The sequence below is a fragment of the Ammospiza nelsoni genome, chromosome 7 (genome assembly GCF_027579445.1).
Source record: "Ammospiza nelsoni isolate bAmmNel1 chromosome 7, bAmmNel1.pri, whole genome shotgun sequence".
NCBI lineage: Eukaryota > Metazoa > Chordata > Aves > Passeriformes > Passerellidae > Ammospiza > Ammospiza nelsoni.
This window is the reverse complement of record NC_080639.1, coordinates 28,246,652-28,269,572: the sequence shown is the minus strand read 5'-3', so window position 1 is coordinate 28,269,572 and position 22,921 is coordinate 28,246,652. Positions and strand designations below refer to the sequence as shown.

At 42.9% G+C, this 22,921-nt stretch overlaps 1 protein-coding gene across 1 annotated transcript in view; it reads right to left on the bottom strand.

Moving 5' to 3' along the window:
- GLI2 (GLI family zinc finger 2) overlaps nt 1-22,921 on the bottom strand; it is a 139,348-nt gene that overhangs the window by 42,277 nt on the left and 74,150 nt on the right. The window lies entirely within an intron of this gene.

Below are 22,921 nucleotides of genomic sequence, written 5' to 3'. Positions count from 1 at the left end.
CAAAACAACATCCCACAGTGCAGCATGTTGCAAAATAATCTGGCTTCCAGGAGCTGCCTCCCTAGAACTCACTCAGCCAGCGGCATCCTCTGCTCCTAACTCCCCAAAGGTTTGATTTTTTCCCCCGCTTTTTCCCAACTGCATTGTTTCATCCCACATTGAACCATCACACTGGCACTGCAACTACACAGGGAGAGGCAGCTGTATCCTCACAGGTCTGCTCCTTGCAGAGGAGACCATCACATCCTGCTCTTTAGAGGCAGTGGATGAGAGATGAAGCAGTGCAGGGGCAAGGCAGCTCTGTCCCCATATCCAGCTCACATCCAGGGCATGCAGGGCTCTCCATGCCCATGCCCCAGACCCTGCAGTGGGACATCCTTCAGCTTGGTCTGGTGAACCAGCCCATGCAATGAAAACATGGTGCCAGAGCTGTGTTCTTCAGCCTGTCCATAGAGCTCTCTGTCCAGATCTCTGCTAGCCATGTAACTCCCCATTTCTCTCCTGGATCCCACAGATAGCATGAGGAAAACACCCCACCACCAGAGGGAGAGCTCCTGGCTTTGCTGAACACAATGCTGTAAAAATGTTGCTGTCTGCAGTGGGATGAGGGATCTCACCTGACCACATATATATCTGGAGAAAGTGGGATTCTGGATTTCAAATAGGCTAAGGGAATTGGGTGTCCAAACACCATTAAATTTAATGTGAGCCAGGGGCCTGTTTTCCCTGTGGCTCCCGCAAGAAGCCCAAGCTCTATAATTAATGCTCAGGATTTGCAGAGCAATTTGCATCTCTGACGAAGCACGTGAGCCTGGATTAATTTCCTCCCCTACCCAGGAGAGGCTTTTCCTTTGCTGCTCTTTAACAGAGGGAGACATCACCTGATGCCACCTAAGAGCTGCAGGGCCTCATGGTGGTGCTGGGGGCATACAAGCTACTAAAGGCTTTACAGAGCAGGTTTTCACCAGTGCAGTGGATGACCCTTCTGGGAGAGCAGAAATCCTGGCACAATTTACCAGTCTTCAGCTGCCTGAGGAGCGGAACTGTGGGGCTGTGGTAACTGTGTGGTAACGCTTGACAACAGAGAAACACCATCAGCAAAAGGAGAGATACCAGCATCTGAGACATGATACACACTGCCTGTGGGACACTGGGAGACTTCTGGTGGTTTCCTAGGAGCTTGTCACTCTGTAACAGTCCTTCATGGAGGAAAAGAGATTTGTTTAATTTTCTAGCCTCTTGGGTTTTGCTGAAAGGAGTGACAGCTCATCTGAAGCACTGCAGTCTCATCCCAAAGTCTGGGGGAAGGAGCTGGCAGTTTCCTTTAAAAACCAAGGCAAGGAAACCTCATCCCGTGGTTTTCAGTGAGGCAGAGCACCATTCTCCTGTGTGTGCCCTGGAGCCTGGCAGGTGCTTGTCTTTGATGCTGCTGCTGGATGCAGTGCTGTGACAGAAGCCTTGTGGTCCCATGGCAGAGGAGCAGCATCCTCTCTGAGTAATTGGGCTGGGCTCCTGGGAAGAGAAAACCTCAGGAACTGGCAAAACCAGTGCTGGCTGCTATGAAAATGGCCTTGGGGAGACTTTTTCCCACTCTCCCTCAGTGGACATGCATCAGCAATCCCAAAATCTTGCGTGACAAAAATGAGGCAACATCTTGCCACTGCTGTGAGCCTGCAGCCTCTGCAAGGGGCACTCAACAATGAATGTAACAGTTAAAGAAGTTGCACATTTCTGAAATAATCTCCATCAGTTAAATAAACCCCAGAAAAATGTGGACAATTACCAAGCACTAATGTTCCATGACTAGTCTAAATTAATACTTATGTGACAAATAAATTCATTCTGCAAAAAACAAAGGGCTGAATACTTTTCCATATGCTTAATGGAATATGGACACTTGAAGGCAATTGTTTTGCTCCACAATAAAGAAACACATAGCTGCTAAACAGACATAGAAGCAAGGAACAGAATTACTCATGGGGAGGGGTATCATACTCTGGTAAAGTTTTGTTATTTAAAACAAAGCTTTTAAAGGCAACAATCATTTTTAAACTCCACTTTTAAACCCCAAAACTTCCTTTTGTTTTGTTTTACATAAAACTTCCTAGCCTGTTTCTCCAAGTGCTGTGTACCCAGAACACCACCTTTGCCTGAAGGAGGAAAGCCATAAAGACAACTGAAAAATGGACTGCTCTCATGGCAGACACTGTATGGATGGGATGCCAAAGCTGTATTCAACAGGAAACCTAAAATGCCCCAGGATTCATGCTAAATGCTTCAGTCTAAACAGCTCTCAGCAGCCCCTCAGCTTCACCTCTGTTTATTTCTGATTTAAAGTCCCTTACAACAGGAAGGGCGAGAGGTCGCAGCAGTTGTGCGGTACCCCGAGGATCAAACCCCACGAGGTCCCTCAAAACAAGGTAACTTCCAGAGGTCAAACCTGGGCCATGACTATCAAATTCACATGGCATTTGATCATTCACACAGATTTCCCTCCCTGCCGTGTTTTCAGCTCGGAGAGCAGAGGATGTGCCGCAGGAGCAGCACAGAGCTGCCTCGCAGCCGCCTCTCCGCAGCCGCTCCAGGGATCGCCGGTAATGAGGCGATGGGGAATTGCTCGCTCTTCCCAGCTTTCCCAGCGCTGCAACAAGTTGATAATTAGCCAGTAAAGTGACCTGATGATCGAATATAAGACTATCAACTTGGGGAGCCGACCTCTGTGTCCCTCTACAAAGAGATCGAGATGGGGACTCCAGAGACATCACTGCTACCTCCCAGCCCCTGCTCCATCGGGATGCACAAGTAATATTTTTTCCCCCTGTATTTCTGAACTCTAAAATAAGGTTAATATTTTTTTTCATACTCACAAAGAGGAATATATAGAAAATCAGAGCTACCACAGCTAATTCAGCAGTTAATGCCCTCACTTATAAGATGTTATAGAGATTGTGAAGCTGAACAAATGTTACAGCTTTTCTGCAGAAATTTAATGGGTATGTGCTTCATGGAGTTCGTATTTTCTCTTTTCCCCTCAAACATGTCTTTGAGCAAAAAAAGGAAGCATAAAAGTAATAGTAATAGTAATAAAAGGTTTATAACAATAAAATATTGATTTTAAAAGATATTTTTATCAACACGGGTAAGTTCCCATTAGATCGGTTTATAGATGGAATTGCTAAATTCAGCATTGCAACAAGACTGTATGGCAAAACCAGATGCTTTTTAAAAAGATGAGCTTTAAGTGCACAGCAAGGTTTGGAGTTTTAATAGTAGGAAATAGTAATTTCTCCCACAGTAGAAATTAAAGAGGGAAATCCTATGGCCAGTGTTGCATTAGCCAGATCAGGTAACTGTGGTAATTCCATTGGGCCTTAACAGATAAAAAACTCTGAATATGACATCTCTTATTTGTGAATTTGTGGTTTGGGCAGCGCTTTGAGAAGGATTTAGGTAGACACTATGAAAATCCCACTCCAGAACCACTGGCAATGGTAGTTGTCATGCCTTCAGTCTAATCTTGTACTACTGAAATCAAAGAAAACTCTGCCACCAATGGGAGGAGCAACAAGAACACGTCTCCAACACAACTCCTATGATTTTCATCTACACAGTATCGTAACATAAGGCAGGTACAATTTCTTTACATGATTATTTTTAACATGCCTTAGACTTAATGCTACTTCCAGCATGTGAGTAATTTAAAATCCTTGTTCCAGGTAAGAAAAATAACTTTTTGTTACAAAAGTAGAAAAAACCAGTGGTAAATATCTTTCATTTTTCCTTTTGAAGGATGATTCCATAGATGATTCCTGACTTCAATCCTATACCTAAAATATCTAAATCCAAGAACAAATCAAACAACCTATTTGATTTCACCTGATATATATATGATTTTTTAATAATGAAATCAAAACTGTTTTGGTTTAGAGCTTGCAACCTTTTTTCATCTAAGTTCCACCATAAGTTAACAACGATTTTAAGCTCACAGGATGTTGGCAGCCTCAGCGGGGACAGGAACAACTTTTGGAGAGAGCAAAGTTGGGAGCCTGAGCACAGGCATTGGTTCTCAGATTAAAAACTCTCCTGACCACATATGGTATCTCTTTGCATTTGCGCTGCATTTATCACAAGGGTCTAGTATTGGCTGACATTTGTAGTCACAACTGCAACACAACAACAATAACAATATTTGCTTTTAAAATGGAAGAAAACCGCAAATTTTTATAAGTAAGGTTGCCCTCCATTATACAACACACAAAGAAGCAAGACATCAAAGGTAGAAATTAGGGTTGATATGGGACCTTCAAACCCAAATCAAATTAGTGTCTTAGGGAGAGATCTTTGATTTAAGCTTAATAGTGGTGATTTTTTCTCGGATTGTTTTATACTTAATCAGCCACACAACCCACTGTGCAGACATATGTTCCAAAAGCACATCAAAGCAAGTAAACATTCTGTTTCAGATCCTAATATCCTTTTTTAAATCTAATTATCTTACTTACATGATCTTTTAATTTAAGTTCTGAAAGCCCACCTTTTCACACAAGCTTTCCTTTAGGAATGGAGGTAGAAGGATGACCAGCTCAGTTCCTGTGAGATACTTACCAAAAAAACTGCACAACGAATAAATCAAAGCACAGCAGATGAGGCTCTAAGATAGTTTCTTGAGAGATTAATGATGAAAGCCTTCAGAGAAGCGTATTTTAAGAAGGGAAACTTCAAGGAAGGTAGCTGAGGGGGAGAGAAGGAAGAAAAGTGAGAGAAAAGGCATGAAGGAAAGCACGAATAGAAGTGTAGGAGCCAGTGAAAGGAAGCAAACCTAAGGAGCAGTGGAAGCCTGGAGGCATGTAAGCTTCACGTTGAAACTGCCATGCATGAGAACTTGATTCCAATAGCCACAAATTTTGAGAGCTGGGGTGTCAAAACACTGCAGGGTCAGGGTGGGGAGGGGATGAAGGCTGGGCTGTGGCATGGCTGACTGAAGGAGCAAGCCAGGTGGGAATCAGTGGGAAAAAAGATGGGGAGAGGTGTAGACACAGACCAGATCTTGATGGCAGAGCTGAGGGAGATCTGAGAGGAGCCAACACTGGTGTGGGGATGTGGGAAACGAGTGTCAGAGAGATGTGTCAGATGTGACACAGCCATTTCTCTGCATCTCATTGTTTTCCCTTGGGACACATGTTGAGGATATTAGCACTTTCAAGTGAATACTTTGCTTGTAGCTGTGAAGAAATTGGTCTTGGGAAAACAAATGGAAGTGCATGTTTGTGGGGAAGAAATCTGAGTTCTTGAATCCCTGCCCAGTGTCTTCTTCCTATGCTACTTTTGGGTGGAGGCTTCTCTCCCTTAAAAGGTTATAACATTCAAGTGCTATGGAAGGGTTTAGCATTTAAAAGACAATTCCTATACTACTTTGGGAAACTCTGTTTCCATGTTATGCCAGCACTAACCCATTGAGGAGAGAGAAGGACAGTGGCAGCAACACCACAACAACAGGGCTCATGGAAGAGTCAGGCAAACCACAAAAAATGCTTATTCATTCATTACATTTTAAATCTGCCTTGGCTCCATACCTGTCATATCCCAGAAAAGCAAAAAAAGACCATTCCTCTTCATCATGACTGTAATACAATCAACCGGCTGCAGCATTACTCTAACCAACATTAACTAACAGAGTCTGTGTCTGACATCTATAATTTCATGTTAACAAATTAGGTAAGACTCCTGCATTTCCTGGTACCTTGAATGCCCAAGAAGCTCATAACTTTTCTTTATATGCAAAATGTCAGGGAAAGGGCAAACAATGTTATGCCAGAAGACCATAGCCAAATCACTTGGTTGGAATGTGCTGTAAATCACGGGGTGAATGGAAAATGAATCTTTGTTCCAGGACAACGACTTCCAGCATTAATGTTTCTGCTAATATGCTTCTTTTTCTGTTGGGAATGTCCTCTTCCCATAATCCAAGGTCCTATAGCTTAAAACTTATAGCTAAACAAGACACCAAGGAAGGAAAACCTACATCCAATTAATTACAAAACTCTGAAATATCCTGCTTCTCTTTACTAAAGTACAGGAGAAAACCATTGGTGTTCAAGCCTTAGAAAAATGACACACTTGCCCTAAGCAGCAGTAAGCTGCTGTAACTAACTGGAAGTAACCAAACCCCATAGTTTACAAAGGGGAATATAACAAAATGGAACAGGTACAGCACAGATCTCTACAGAGCCTTTCCAGACACAGCAGACGGAGGAGCTCTGTCAGTACATAAAGGTGATTGTGATAGCTGTGCAGAAATACATCTCTCACACACACAGACACATGCCAGGGATTCTGCTGGTGTGCTGTGTGCCTACCTGCCTCTGGTGCATCACAGCACAAAGGAGTAAGAGACATGCCTTTCCATAATAACAAAGCTTTTGGTTGGGGCTCCCTGGGTTTTCTGCAGGAATTAATTTTACTGGTATTTGACACATTTTAAACAGCAACAGTACTCACAGTAACCTCCAAAGGGAAATATTCTTGAACAATATATAATAAATACATTGATTTCTAATAATAACCATCTGCCCTAAATCTTTTTGCTGACAGGTTTAGTTGGACCAAAGGCCCTTTTCACATCTACTTCATGACAGTTCCCATCACTACATAAAGACTTTGAAGTGCCCTAACGTGCAGTAAAACGCGAGATAACCTACCAAACTGTCAATATTTCTTCACTTCTAAAAGGAAATGCTAATGGCACTCAAAGAGCTCAAGATGTAATGTAAGATCTGATCCAGCAGACTGGCTGATCTAACCAGCCTTTGCTTTGCAACGAGGATGTTGAAAAGCAAGCAATTATATGGTGAAGAGCAGAACTAGGTAAAAGTTTTTCACTGATATGACTATAGGGAATAAACCCTTTTTATTACAAACAAGCTTTTCTCTTGAAGTATCTGGAGCTTTCTGTACAAAATAAGAGAATTAACAATAAATCAGCACTTCAATATTTATTTCTTCTTTTTAACCTATCACTTTTTTTCCATTTCTATTTGCTTTTTTAACATTAGAAAGAAAATGAACATGAATGAGACATAAATGGTTTTTTAAATCTGGACAGCATTCCACTAGGGTTTAATTTTTCACAGAGAAAAGCTGAGTACAAAAAATTCCAAGAAAGCAGAGTCTCTCCAATTGCAACAAAACGAATTTGTTGCAACAAACAACTGGCATGCCTGCAATGTAAGACTGAGAAAGGCTCTAGAAAGTAAAAGCAATAAACAGAAGCCCAGTCCTGTGGTAAAACCCCAGTCCTGCTCACCACACTGTACAACTTGAACATACTCCAAAGGAGCCAGGATGCTTCCCCTACCCCCCAAACCATCATCTCATGGTAAAAAAAACATGAGGTGTTTCATATCCCATCTGCCACGTAACCACCCAAAGAGCCTTCCTTGCAAAACTCCTTTGCTCCCAGATCCACTGGTGTCATTGACTACAGCTGCTCTCCTATTTCGGTTTTTCAGTGGCATAGGAAAATATAACACATTTATCAGGGAAAGAATAGGGATCTGATGTTCCCCAGCTGTTTACTGCTGGAAGTTTACACTAGTGCTGTTCAACCTGTGGTTCGCAAAACCCTTGGGAAGCACTAAAAACTCCTTTAGGGGCTGTGAAAGACAGCGAAAAATCTCTGCAAATATCTTGTTATTCAGGCCAAATTCATGATACTATGTTTAACAACTCTGCTAGAAATTTTTTAGGAAGGCCACATACTGTAATAGCTTGAAAACCCCTCACTGACCCTATGCTTCCCAAAATCAGTAAAAATTACATACAAAACATTCTTAGAGTAATCCCTGATGTCTGCACCAATCCATCCTGCACCCACCAACATCAGCTGGTGCAGGAGCAGGCACATGTGATTTAGGGAACTTTGCAGTGCTGGTGCAGAGGTAACCCCATCTCCTGTCTGCTGAGTACCTACAGCAATACCTCCTTCCCAATACCATGCAAAGGGAGACCTGTGGGCCTCATCTTTCATTCTCTTATCTCATGCAGCTATTCCTTATGCAGACACATTTCTGTATACAAATCCCATTATACTTGACCCTCAGTTCACCCTGTTTCCATTACAACGCTGTAGACTCAACCAGACTTGCTCCAGTGCCAACTCTGTGCTGTCATTCCTTGCGCAGAGTGGTAATAAAGAAATCACTGTTTTAAGCTGACAAAGAACAGATTTCTTACTAAGTAAACACTGATGTTTTGGTAGGGAAATTAAGTTATAAAATTGTGTCTACAAAGGGAGACCATACAGATGGAGTTTGTTAAGAGACGGCAATACAGTCAACAGTGGTTAATTCAATTGCCTGCTACTTATCAGATTTTTTTTTAAAAAAGGCTTATCCAGCTTTTGTAAATGCAAATGCAGAGGAGCATTTCAAAGAGCCGTTGTCATTGCAGCTGGAGAGTGATGTACACATGCACATGGTCTATCCAGGCCAAAGAACCCAGCCCTGCATATCTGCTGTGGCTGTGCTGGTGTCCAGCAGGTCTGGTGCTCACCAGCCTGGCAGGAGAGGGGGCCTGGGCACAGACAGCTCCTTACCATGCCACCACCCACCAGTGGCTTCTGTCCTTAGGGCTGTGCCATGGCCTCACGTCTCCTGGCCACTGCTCTCACCTGCCCCTCTGCCTGCATGGGGCCTCCCATCAATACCAGACACCCCAGACCTTCCTTCACCTCAGGTTACAACTGGGCACTAAGCTCAGCTGGGTAGAAGCAGCAAGTTCAGTACATCCAGCCCTCAGCTGACCCTTAAGTTATGCCAACCTGACCTCAAATGTCACATCTAATTCCCAAAAGCACCAGGTTGATGCCAAGTAGCTGAAACTGTTTCTCTCCTAAAAGCTTCAACGGCAGAGGCACAGCCACTCTTTATGCTCCCCCTTCCAGGGAACTGCAGCTGGGTTTGGGGTGCTGCCTGAAAAACAGGGGGGTTTTGCAGCATCAGTGCTGGCAAAGGCCCCCAGACATCCTCCTCACACTAACAGTTCTGGTACCTCCTGTACTGCTGATCCAGGGGCAGAAACAGGAGGATCTTCATCACTCCACAGCCTCAAAAAATCACCCTTCCTGCATCTCACCAAATTCAGTGCACGTGCCATTAAAGTGGTGACAGGGATGAGACCCCCAGCCCTGTTTGTGCACACTCAAACCACGCAGGGCCGAGAAAGAGATGGCTGCATGGGCAAGGGCAGGTGCTCAACTCACAGGTTACAGCCACTGCTTTCCACAACAGCAGCCCCGCTCTGCCTGAGACGGTCATCTAGCTAGTCTGAACACAACCCCACTGCAATGGGGACAATTTAAAATGACCAGAGAGCTGTGGAGGGGTTCTTTGGAATATTTTATCAAGAAAGATCGAGAACATGATTTATTTTTTGCATAGGATAAAGTTCACTGTGGGATTCAGCGTGTAGCATGATGTAAAGTCTCAGGCAAGCCAAAAGGTGTTAACATTATGTGCCCTTTAAATGAGGCAATTAGTCAGTAAAACGAGATGTGCTTAGGTTGGAACTATGTAAATACACTCATTTTATTAATATAAGGCAAAAATCTAAAAAATATATATTGCTGGGCAATTAAGTCACCAAGTATTGGTTCTATTTAAAATTCAAGAGAAGGGATATTAAATACACTCAAATTTTAATGAAAACATTTGCATCAGTTTTAATAATTCAGCACAAAATGTTATTTAAAACATTTCTCTCTGGTTTTGGAAAAGGCAAACACAGGGCCATTGTACTGTGGTCTGGAAATGAGAAATCAGAACTGCTCAGGTGCAGTGGATTTCTTTACTCACTTTAGACAACTCAGTAGCAGACAAACCAAGCCTGGCAATCAAAGCTATGCTGAAATCCCAGTTGTGAGTTTTTCCATGCGTTAGAAGCTTTTGAAAGTCCCATCAGTCATCTTTTTGCACCAACAAGTATCACCTGCAGCCCAAGTTGGTTTCAGTGGGGTATAAGCTTTTACATACCTTCATTGTAGGAAAAGGCTGTAGACAGGATTTTGATAAGAAATTCTCCTATCTGCAGTTTAGTTTTAAAATAGAACTTAAGATCCTGCACTTTGCATGTTTTCGGGTTTTTTTATTTAGTTGTATCAGCTGCTTGATTTGTTTAAATAAGCAAAGGATGTAACAGGTGAAACTAATGTTGATTTAAAAAATATTTTATGGTTTAAATCATCTAAAGTATTAGTAGGAACCAAGGAAATTCAAGTATCTGGATCTGAACTGCCAATATTCACAATTCTATTTGTGCATGTCACATCAGAGGACAGGAAAGCTGCTCATAATCTAACGGCAATATAATTGCTCTTACCCAGCGTGCAGTACACGTTTGGTACTCATGAAAACGTAAGGATTAATACAACCATTCATGCCTACTACAAAAGAGTTTCCAGCCAACGCTAAAAAGGTGCAAGAATGCACAGGCCATGTTCTAAGGTCAGTCATAGAGTATCTGACAGTACAGGAAGTTACAAGGACCTATTGGTAGGAGATAAACGTTTAATTACAAAATTCCCACATGAAAGGTCTCATTCTCCTGTTCAGTGAAGGAGGATAAAAGTTTGACAAGTCAAAAATTATTAACAAATGCAGCTTGTGGTATTGTACACATGGATTTTTACAGGCATATTTGTCAAGTTCTTCCAACATCTCCAAAGAAGCCAGACTGCTGGGCTGCATGTCCACCTTCTACCTTCAATAACAGCTTCTGAAAGTCTACAATTTCATTTTAATCAAAGATTTCCTCCTGGACACCACTGGCTCTTTCAACTGAATCTCAAATGTGATTGGGGAGTGCAGATGATGGTGGTAGACCAGGAGATGACTTTCAGCCCAGCTTTCACCCAGGGAGGCTGGTAAACAGGAGCAGGAGATTAGACTGAGACCTTACACTGCTAAGTAAAGAAGACACCACACACACCCTTATGTGCACACACAAATCCTTACTGCACTGGAAGTTCATAGATTGCAGCAAATTTGCTGGTGAATGTGTGAACCACAAAATTGCCCTGCCTGGGAGAAAAGCACCAGTGCACACACAGCTGGAAGGGCTGGGTTTATGGAACACAAAGTAATGAAGTCAATCACAGAAACCAGATCCTGGAAAAAGTCCAGTTTGGCAATATAGTCAAAAACCAAGTGAAGGGATAAGAAACCACTGCATCCAGTGCAAGACTTTGGCAGGGAGCACAGTCTGCTGTTCTTCAGCACAAGGCACCTTACGGAATCTTCTGTCCCTCAATTTGTGCCATTTACTCACTAAGTCACCCTGGGAAGGGTAACTCACCCAATATACTGCACCAGAGTGACATACCTGAAGTAACGTGACATCTGCACAGAAATCAAACCCAAGTCTCTGCTCACCATCCATCCTTATCAGAAACTGTCACATAATTCACCAGAAATGCAAACCCTGCTCTGCAGGGATCAAGCAAGGAAGAAACCAGGTTGACAAAATCCTAAGCTCCAGCAGTACATCAGGACTTGAGGGGAAAGAAGTTACAGCTCACAGAGCTCCTACCTTCTTCACATTTGGCAGAAGTCATCTCTTAAACAAACAAACAAACAACTCTTTGAAGAGATTCTTATTCTTGTGGTAACACTCATCCAGGCACTGACAGGATTCAAACCAGACGCGGTTGAGGGAAGTCTGGAGTCATACCAGGTTTAGATCTCGCATGCCAAGAGAGGTCAAGACCCAGCCAAGCCTTGAGCAGACAATCCCAGGACATGGAGGAAGTGGTGTTGGGGGAGAATGCCTTTCCCTCAGACTCACTAGGCAAGGCCACGTGATGCTGCTCTGGTGAGGAATATGAAGTGGTTTTCATTGCTCGCCACTACAGCCCACAAGTCCAGTGCATTTGTCCTCTGTAAAGATCCTCTGGAACCCTGAAAACACATGACTTCTAAAATACCTAAGCTTGCTCAATTCCATTTTAGCCTCTTACATCTCTTGTCTTGGGTGAGGGTTTGAATTTCTCTGACCTAGCCTGAAAAGCGGTTGGGTTATGTGTTTGTGTACAATTTCTTTTCCAAAGATGGCTAGAAATCTATTTGACTTTGGAAGTCTACTATTTTGTCAAGTGAATAAAGTGGTTTGGGGTCTGCTAACACTGGTTTCATATGACTATTTTTCTGTTTAGAGACTTCTACTGGAAACAATATATAAACAGGTTGTAAATACTGAAGCTTCAAAATGTACTGGATAAAACTTTGCAGATACTTCACTATCCATCACTTCCTAGCAATACTTCTTACAGAGAATCAGTTGGGCTGGAGGACTAGGAAAAAAGAGGAAAATAGAAATCACTTCTATATGATTTCTCTCCTGGGAACTAACTGCAAAATCCTTCTAGCTGGTCTACAGAAAATAGAATTATTCACCCTGACCTGATCCCTATAATACACCAACTCTCATGCTGTACCTTGATCCCCAAAAGATGTCATCACAAATGTGTAGCTTGTAATCAGGGTAAAACAGCAGCAAAGGCCTCATTTCAGAGGCCAGAGGAACTGAAAATGTCATTGGCTCCTTGAGCACCAACACAGTCTGACCTGAGTGATTATCAGTTACACAAAGCAGCACCTCAAACACTGGTAATTCCTTGAAAATTTAGTCATGGTAGGAAGCAGACACTGGGATATTTTGTCTGCATGGTAACATGGCTGGACTCCTCAATCTGGCCGGTTTGACACCACTTCTGGGATCTCTGTGATGATGCTGGAGTCACAGTAATGCTGTGGAAGTAACCACCACAGCTCTAGAGTCCCCCTTCGTTAAACTGGGACTTATACTTTGCAAAAACCATCTAAAAATCATAACAAGTCTTTCATGAGAATACCAGCAAATAATCCACTGCTGTAAGAGGTCTGAAGTCAACAGCCAAGTTTATATTGACACAAGAAAAATTACTAATATGAACTAATTTTAGAGCACAAATACACAAGCAGGATTTAGTAAACATTTCTGTTCTGTGGTATCTTCAGAAGAGCACTCTCCTCAGGACAGCATGTGAATATTCATTAAAGTTTCTCTGAAGTCAACAGACCTGAACAGGCATTTCTAATCGAGCATACAGTCACACATTCTCCTGAATAGGAAGAGACTTAAAAACAGTTCTTTAGCCCAGAGCACTTTCTGTGTGACCCTCTGCATTACCAACTCATCTTTTAGATAACACTTTTCAAGAAAATACTTTTCAAGTACCTTCTACAAATCTTCTTCTTCTTACTACTCCTCATTAGATTGATCTTCCTTTAATTTACTGATTTGATGACTGAATGCATTAATTCCTTCACCTCCCTATCAATCTACACTCTGCTTTCTGTCATCTACAATGCAGTTTTCTCTTGTAAAATATCCTACTTCACTTGAGTGAGAATGAAAGACAGCCTATGAAATGAAGTGTTTTATCTCACAGTGAAGACAAACAGCCTTCAAGTATGTGCATGTAAGAACATCACCCTAATGCAGCTGTAAGCTTGAAACTTTCCTATTTTTAATGTATTAACCACACTCTGGTAGACTTCCTCTACCAGAGGTACTTTGGGATGTGTGGTTACTCTGTGGGATCTTAAGAAGCTTTCACATGAAGCATTCAATCAGCAGGTACCATGTCCAGCAGCTGGTTTGCAAATCAAAAGCCATGTAAGTAGCCCCATGACCAAGATAGGAAAGTCTCTTTTGAAGGGGCAAGAGAAGGAATAAGACAAATTCTTCTCCAGGATGCTTTCACAGGGTCAAAAGGCAAATATCTCAAAGGCCCTTGCTGGATTTAAGAATGCACATTTATTTCCCTGAGAGACTTAAAACTCAAAAAGCTGACTGTGACTGCATTTTATACAGTCCCCATGTATTTTTTCAGTCTTGCCTGGCTGTACCCAGGTGCTGTTATAAGTGACTTTGGTTCACGTGTGCAGAGCAGGGAGAGGTGTAAGAGAGAGATAAAATGAGCTGTGCAGGAAGAAATACCCTGCTGCGAGGAGGCTCCACCTGTGCAAAAGCACAGGCACACCACTGCAGCCAGAGAAAGGGCAGGAGGCAGGGGTGGAGCCTAATTCTCACATTTAATCTAACAGCATGAGCTCAGCAGCAGGGAAACCATGGTACAGGTCTTTCTGCTGCCCAGGGGGTGAAAAAGGACAGCTCCTGCCATGCTCTAAGGCACTCCCCACTCCAACAAGTATCTGCTTAAAAAAATCATCTAAATGCTCGCATTCTCCTGGTTCACTATCAGCTACCACCATCAATTATATCAATACCCAGCCCCACATATACCAATGAAGTGGGAGCAGGGAATGCAGTAAACTTGCTCTTGAAGTGGAGCCTGGCCAACTGATATAATCTAAACCTTGAATGTGTTTTTTCCACAGCACATCCTCCCATGAGATTTGCCATGTGCATGCTTCTACAACAGAGAGGAGACAGGGCAGAAAACATCCCCATTGATCCTGAGGGAGCTGCATGGCCTGGGCATGCACACTGGGCTCCAAGTATGCACAAGCCACCTCATTAACATGTCTGTGTTTCTTAACTCCACTCCAGCCACTTTATGAATTTTTAGGTACTTAACTCCTTTACTACAGATGGCTTTAGTGTCCTGATTTTCAACAGAGGTTGGAGTAGTTTGACCTTAAATAGGATCCAGCTTGTTTGAAAAACCCATTGAGCCTTTGCATTACTAGCACTTGACAAGCCAGACCTAAGAGTCAACACTATTTTGAAACCCACAACACCCACTTTCAAACGCTATTAGCCAGACCCAGTACACTGGGATTTATGATCTGAAATAACACAGGCACTTTTAAAAGTTTGACCCTTGAGAAATGCTCTAAATTTTAGCTGTGAGCTGTCTATTTAATATCAATGGTGAAACATAAAAGAACAGGAATCAAGAGTCTCCAAGGCAGAAAATTGTGTAAAATCACAAATTCTCAAAATGGTCTGGCACACAGAAGAAAAACATACTTATGTGGTTTAGTGTCAGAACCAGAGCTCTAGAAAGCCCGCTAAAACACATGCACTCCCACGGGAGGGATGTGCAGGTCTGAGATTTGCCAGGGTAACAGCACCCACTTCTGCAGCCTCCTTGGTTTGTGCAGATGGGCCTGCAAGGCGTCAGCTGCACGCAGGGTATCCAGATCCTCACTTCTGCCAAATAGGGTCTTTTTCACATTGGTATTTTTCTTTTAAGTTTCCCCCCAGCCATCTGGGTGGTCCAAGAATCAGACCCAAAATACCTAGGATCCGATCCCTCAAACCACATGTTCTAATCCCAGCAGAATTGACTCAGTCCTTCATCCATCCAGGGTAAATTGACTTCCCTGCTCTTTGCCGTGTGGGGGGAACTTTTGGATGAGATTTGAAAATTTCCGCTCTGTATGGACATTAAAAATCCTACATTTTTCTTCCAGCCAACATCACAAGCCAGCATTTCTGCCATTAGTTTTTATCTCTCAGCAGCCTGTGTAATTTGCTCCCCATGGCCACTGGTATCTGGGAATCCAGATTAACCAGCACCTGAAAAGTGATGTGCCGCAGGCTTCATTCCACAAGCCAATGGGATGGATGCATTTTGTCCATTTATCTTCGCACATACTGGAAGGATTTCAGAGAAACACAATGAAAATGAGGAGACTGAGTGGATTGATATTTGACTATATGCTGCAGGCTGCAGCCTGGCCAGTTCATTAGAGCAGGGAGGAGGATATGACAACATGCAGCAAATATCTGGAGGGACGTGTTGCACAAGGAGGTGTGCTAGCAGCAGGAAAGTGCAATTCGGGGAGAGAAAAAAAGGACGGTGGACCAGAAAGGTGAACTGCATGGAGAGCTTTAAATACTGAGAAAGGACCTGCTACAGGATAGAGTAAAAGTTCAACCTGGAAATACAAGACCAGGAGATACAAGAGGGAGCCCACAGACCCCTGTGCAGTACAAGAGAAAGTGCTACAGAGGAAAAGAACACTGCAACAAGTCCCAGCATCTCTTGTCTTTATGACCACAAGAAGCTGGTAAGAGGTGAAATACCATCTAGAGAAGTGATTTATTTAGGATTAAGAAAAAGAAGAGGCCAGGAAGGGCAGTGCTCCCCATTTAGCTGAGAGAAAACTTGAGAAAAAAATTCAGAACACTGGAGTTTAAAAGGGCAGGAAGTTGGCACCAAACATTTATCCATTTTCACAGATGCTGAAAGCAGTGCAGAATGGGCAATCCCATTGAGATAGCTTCTGAAAGACACGCACCCTCTGTTTAGAAACTCTTTAGAAAGCAGCAGGAAAAGAGAGTTCAAATAATTTTTTTTTCCTAAAGCACAAGCTTAACAGCGGATAAGGTGGAAGCATGAAGTCACTTTTAATCTACTATAAAGTGAGGTAAGCAAAGGGATTATCACTTAAGACTCGCTGACATGAAGCTCTGCGAACGACATTTAAAAGCAATGGTGGATTACACAGTGACATCATATTAAATGAACACATGCCAGAGGTTTACATAAAAGACCTCAAAGATCATGCTTTTGTTCTCAGTACTAAAACCTCTTAGCCATTTTTAAACTTCTGGCGGTGATCAGGCTAAATTAGAGGCGCAGTTTTTCACAGCACCAGCAACTCGGTGGCCCAGATCTTCACTAAGGGTGAATGGGCAAAGCTTCTTCTGAGCTCACCCAGGCCCCTCACTCACTCCAGCCCCATGGCACAGCATTCAGCAACTGGAGACCCAGCCCACACATTTCCAAGCCCAATCTGCATTTCATTGCATAGCTTAGTGAAGCTAAGATCCCCTTCAGGTCCCTCTGGACTTCAGGTTTCAGTTACTCAAAGTACTCTGAAGGCTATTTAACTAAATGCACATGACAAAATTATCCTGAATTTAAAGAACAGCACAGATGTAAATCTCTCTCATAATGGAATATGCTTCAACAACTTTAAAAATATTCAAAAGAGAAAGCTGTGGGGGTTTGTATTTCGTTGGTTTGGTTTTGGTTTTGTTTGTTTATTTGCCTGTTTGTGTTTTGGTTTGTTTTTTTGCAGAATAGTTTATAAGACAGGAAAAGCCTCCAGAAACATACTAGCTCTGATCAGTGTTTTGGATTACGCCTTCCCCATTCTCCAAAGACCTGATCAGCCTGTCCTCCCACTGAGGCCAGAAGTTAGGCATGGAGCTTCTCACTTTCTGCACAGGCAGGTAGCGCTGTGCACCGCTTCCCTGGTGCCTGAAAATGGCTAAAAAGACCAATCTTGGAAGCCAAAGGAAGCTATTTCTTATTTCTTATTATTCTTATTTCTTCTAGCTCTCAAGATATCAAAATGATGAGTATTACTCTGACAATATTTTAGAGATGAGGAAAATAAAGCACAGATAGAATCAAAGTAATTTTTCCAGCTCCCAGAACATGACAGCCGAAGCCTAGTATTTCATCTGTGGTCTCCTGGAGATGGAGATCAAGTGACCATCAAGTATTAATCTTGGAACTGACAGTCCCCCAAATCACCTCCTGTAGGTTACCAAAGAGCCACCTCAAAGCAACAGACTCCTGCTAATTACAGATCATGGAGAGGTTTGAACCAGCCTTCTGGAGGGGACCAGACCCTGCAAACCATTGAAAACTTACACATTCTGATTTTCTTAAATAAATAAAAGAAGCATGTGGGAAAGAAGGGGACAGAATAAATTGGATGTGGGAGCCCCCAAACCTGTTTCCCAAATGAGCAATGTATCTATTTGGTGAAAGTCGTAAAACTTTGCAAAACACATAAGAAGGCCTCTCTGAGCAGCTGTTTGCTTTGACTCCGGAGGGAGCTCGCTCTGTCTCCTAAGCAGCACAGTACCATCAATCATGACCTGCCAAAGATTTTCTACTCCAGTAGCAATGTAAATATGAAAACACAGAGGTTTTATTGGTATGTACGTTCTGTGGCTCAGCTGAGAGGCATCCTTGCTGCAGGAATGACCATCACCAGGGGTCCCATCCCCAGCCCAGCTGCAGCCCCTGGCAGCGGTGCCCTGCGGAGGGTAACCCAAGGCACTCTATGCATGCTGCATACTGCACAAAGGCAGCTTCCAGAGCACTCTCTGCAAGCAGCTCCTCTCCTCCACAGAGTCAGGAATTCCCCTGGATGGAAGGGACGGCAGAGAGGCCTCAGCAGGGAACGGGGAGCACCATCAGGTGAGCCCTGGCAAGGTTCAGCTGAAGCATGGTCAGGGCCACAGGGCAGTCGGAAAATTTTACCGCAAAACTCTGACACCCCTTCAACGCGTGTATTGGAAACAAGACCTTTCAAAGGATTCCTATCTGGCAAAATTGATGGGACTTTGTGTGTGTTTTTGTGGAATGGGAACAGCAAAAGGCACATCTGTGACAATAAAAAATTCCAGCTCTAAAGCAAGAGACACTGGTGTTTCTAAAAGCAGTTATAAGATGACGATGATTATTTTTTGTATGGCTAAACAACATATTTTCCCTTAACCCCACTTGGCCTCCCTTGGCTGAATCTCACAAAAAACAACAAAGGAAAGAGAGAACCAGACTGGAACAGATATTAAACATGGAAAATCTTGGGTTTGACATTAAATTTGGCATATTTGTAAACACTTGAGACATAGTCTTTTTATGATGAAAAGTTTAACAGTCAACTCCTCTGCCTGTGAATCACCCTGCATAAACAGCTCACAAACATTTTAACTGGTCCTGAAAAAGTATTCTGTAATTTTTAACACAGTAAAAAGGAAACAAACTTCAACAGGGAGGGGTAATAAAATCAGATAAAGAAAAAAGTGTAGGCTGGATATCAGGAAAAATCTGCAATAATATATTAAGATTTCAGGGAAATGCAGGAATATCCTTGATTAAATGAGATAAAATCCCTACCAGAGGGAAAATAAGGGCAACTCCATATTATCATGGAGATGGAGTCATCTCTATGTTTAGGTCTTTGGGATAATTCAATCCTAATGAAAACCATGGAATTTGTGATTATCAGCTCAGGGTTGGGGGTTTTTTTTACTATTTTTATGTCTGGACAGAAGAGCAACACAATATTTTGTTAATAAATAATGTCAGAACTGCATCCTAAAACACCGCCAGGATGTTGGTAGAAAAACAAGGCTGCTTTTGTTTTTTACAGTGCATAATGCCTGATGGGTTTTAACCACAGTTAGGAGCTACTGTTAAAAAGCTTCTTGCTGAGTCAAGCCTAGGCATGCTGTTTACTAGGGTTAGCCCCAAAGGCTATTGCATTGGCAGGGACTTTTAAGCTGAGCTAAGGAGTTTTTAGTTATTTTTGTTGTGATTTAAAAAACAACAATAATAAAGAACAGGTAAGCATGTAATCACCTTCCATATCTGCCAGCAACATTCCTCTGTAGTCAAGGGCTTGGTCTTGCAAAGCTGTGCCCTTAGCTTAAAGCAGAGACCAGGCCCAGTGGATTAGGTTATTGTGAAGAAGTCCACTAAAATACAAAATACCCCTTTTGTTAGAAAAGGACCTGTACTAGCTTAGGAAGTAAATTTCTCTGGTTCAGCTTTGAGCCTACACACACCTGGCTGATGACTTTTGCTCAAATAATGCTGACCTACAACCAGCAGCAAAGAGTGAAATTCTGACAAATCAATAAAAGCTGCATGCAGAAAATGCATATAAGACCCATCACTGCTCTTCCACAGAGCCTGAGCCATCCTGCGCTGTGGAAGAGAGGATCAGAGGGAAAAAAAAAGAATGTGGCTCTGTAATTTGATCCAGTGTCTCCAGAATAAGGCAGAACCTCCAAATTTATTTTTCTGTCTTTTCTTAGCCTTTGAGTATTGTAGTATTACTTACTGTTAAATGAATGTTATATTGTGGAAATGTTGGCTCATACCATTTTTTGCACCAATAAAATTTCTTCTATTCATTCTGCTCTAGTTCTACATTCCTGGAATAGATTTCATCCCACATCCAGCCTCACTCCATTCTGCATTGCATTCTTTATGGTGTCCACTGAACTCCAATCCTGCCTCTCCCTCTATCCTCCATATTACCACAGGCACACTATCATTGCAATCCTGGACAATCATCTGAATGAGATACTTTATTTTTCTACACAAGCCAAGCAAGCACCACAATTCTGTCAAATTATTGTTAATACCAAGAAAAAAAAGTCCAAATATTAAAGATGTCCAAAAAACTCACCACCAAACAAGTAAAGCCAACAGTAGTTGTACAGAAAAGTGGGTTGTCCTAACAACTGGAGAAACACCAAAACAATCTCTGAAAGTAGAATTCAAGGAAACCCCAACATAATCTGCTTCTGGACATATATAATAAATCCTCAGTGGTTTAGAAGAAGACTCATGTCCTGAAAATTATTTGTCATGCTGCTTGACAAGAAAATCTGAGACACCAGGAATGACAGTACTGAGGAGAAACGCAGCAAGTCTTTCAGGCCCGTCTTGGCATGGGGGTCCTTTTTTACTCAAGTTTTTCACATTCCCATCTGTGTTCCCAAGCAAAGGGTCCCACAAGTGGTTCTGCTCAAAAGAGCCTTGCAGATGAGTTCTCTCCAGTTGAGATAAAATAACGTATGTTCTCATTACGCCGAATGCAAACAGTGATGAAGGGGAATGCACTGCCAGGTCACATCAAGCAATCAGGAAACAAACCTTTGACATAATACAGCAGGCAGATAATAAGACCCCATAGTTAGCAAGAAATGAGACTGCACTTAATTTGCCGTGCAACGTTCACATAATTAGATAAATTTGGTACCGTCACGGCAGCAGACAGGTAGAATATAGACTTGATGAATTGGGGGCTCTCTGTCAGGCACCCATCACATTAATCATAAAGCCAAAACTCAATGACGCAATTTTTCTTCCAAACATTTGCCATAATTTTCTAGAGTGAGAATATGCATATGCCCTTGGGGTTTTTTTACAGGTTGTTTACTTTCAAAACAAGAAGGATTGCTTTCTGCCCCACCAGGAGAGAGTACAAAATTCTAGAAGCTCATCTGTGCCCACAGAGTATTGAACAAGGCTGCTGGGAATGCTGTAATTCAATCTGATTTCACTGGACAATAGCCCGAATGAGCTGGTGGCATAAATTGTCCAGTGTATTGGACAAGAGCCATGCAACCACCAAGTATGCTCTAGCCCAGGTCTACCACCACGTCTGGATGATTTCACACTGGACATCCTCCAGCAAGGAGGGTGAGTGCTACAGTGTGACCTCCAGAGCACAGACTGGAGAAGAGAGAACAAAGACAAAAGAGACGTAGAATAAAAAACAAGAAGAGTAAAGGACAAGACATGATTTTAGGATGTTGACAGATAAAATTTGAAGAGGAAAAAGGACTGAGACCACAGCTGCAGAGAGTTTTCCCAAGAGGGTTGTGCCATAGTGCAGGGTACTTCTTGACAAACAAACAAACAGAAGCGGCATTCCCTCGACCCTAAAAAATTGTCACAGCCTAGAAGCACTTGGCAGCTTTGGAGCATCTCCAGCCACACAGGCACCTTTCAGTGCAGTGCCCAGGTAGCTTCAAAGAGGAGTATGTTTTCTCTTTAAGACCCACAACCAAGTTTTCTCTCCCGTACCTCGCAAGTTAGTTTTGTGAGAGGAGTTGCTGCAAAGGAGAGGAATCCCAAAGAAGAAATGCAACAGGTATTTGCCAACAATTCCACTCAAATACTAAGCAGGATACTCTTGGTGCACTGACAGACAAATGTGGTAGCTGCTAACACAGTAAATTATTAATATTGGTGCAGATGAACTGAAACCTGATCTGCCAGGGCTGTACGCTTTGCCAGGATTGATCAGCTGGACAAAGCCAACATGAAAAAATACTGGGGTTACTGGGGATCTGATTCATAGGTATGCAGCATCAGTGGCAAGCTCTCAGTTGCATTTTGTAGAAGACCTTGCCTCATGACCCTGCCACAGAAACTGGTGTGGAGCCCCAGAGTATATGCAGTGCCCCCAAACCTCCTCGTGAGGGCTGAAGGAGAACACGGAGTGGGGCGCACAAATAACCTGCGACAAACATCAGGACATCTGCCAGCCTCTCTTCTAACCACTGTTCTGAATATCTCCCTGTTCCATATGTGCTTTATTAGCCAGAGCTCTGGCTAAATAACTGTCTCCCAGCAAGTTATTATTCTGTCTTTTTTCTACAATTTTTGCATGAAAGAGCAGAACTTTTTCATGCAGCCTCCCTAATATCCCCCCAGTTCCCATGTTAGCAACTTGCTTTGTCATTTCCCCTTTGCACACAGCATGTAAGAAGCTGTTCTGCCCCTTTAAACATCCAGTCAAATTGACTGTCAGCCTGAAAGACAATGACTTGTCTTCTACAGGATCTGGGGAAATGCCCTATCATTTATTTCTTGCAGTATTTTGGAAGCAGAATAAAGCTGTGGTAGCTGTGGGGCTCCACAGATCTGGCTGCTGCTGTCTGCATTACTTGCTTCCCAGGGTCTGTTCCCCTGCTCACACCTATCCAGAAGCAGCACAGCTCCAAAAGCAGCTCCAGCAAACCTAGGTGAGCACAGCCCCTGGTCAGACAGCAAGGCTGCAACAGGACTGCAGGGGATCAAATGGAAGGTTTTTAAGTGATGAGCCCTAGCTGTTCTTTCCTTGTTCTTGAAAAATTATTCTGGCCCTCAGTGGTTCCCCTACACCCAATACTGTGGGACCTGTCCCTCAGCCGATGTCTGAGCCCTGTGTTACAGCTGCGGGTTGAAGGATTTTGGGATGGCCGTGGGACTGCCAACCGCACCACACTGCTCCTCACCTCTCATGGGAAAGATATTTGTCAGGGACTAGAAGAAACACTTCCAGCCCCACCATCACTAGAACCACTGCTCACATCCCTGCTGGCT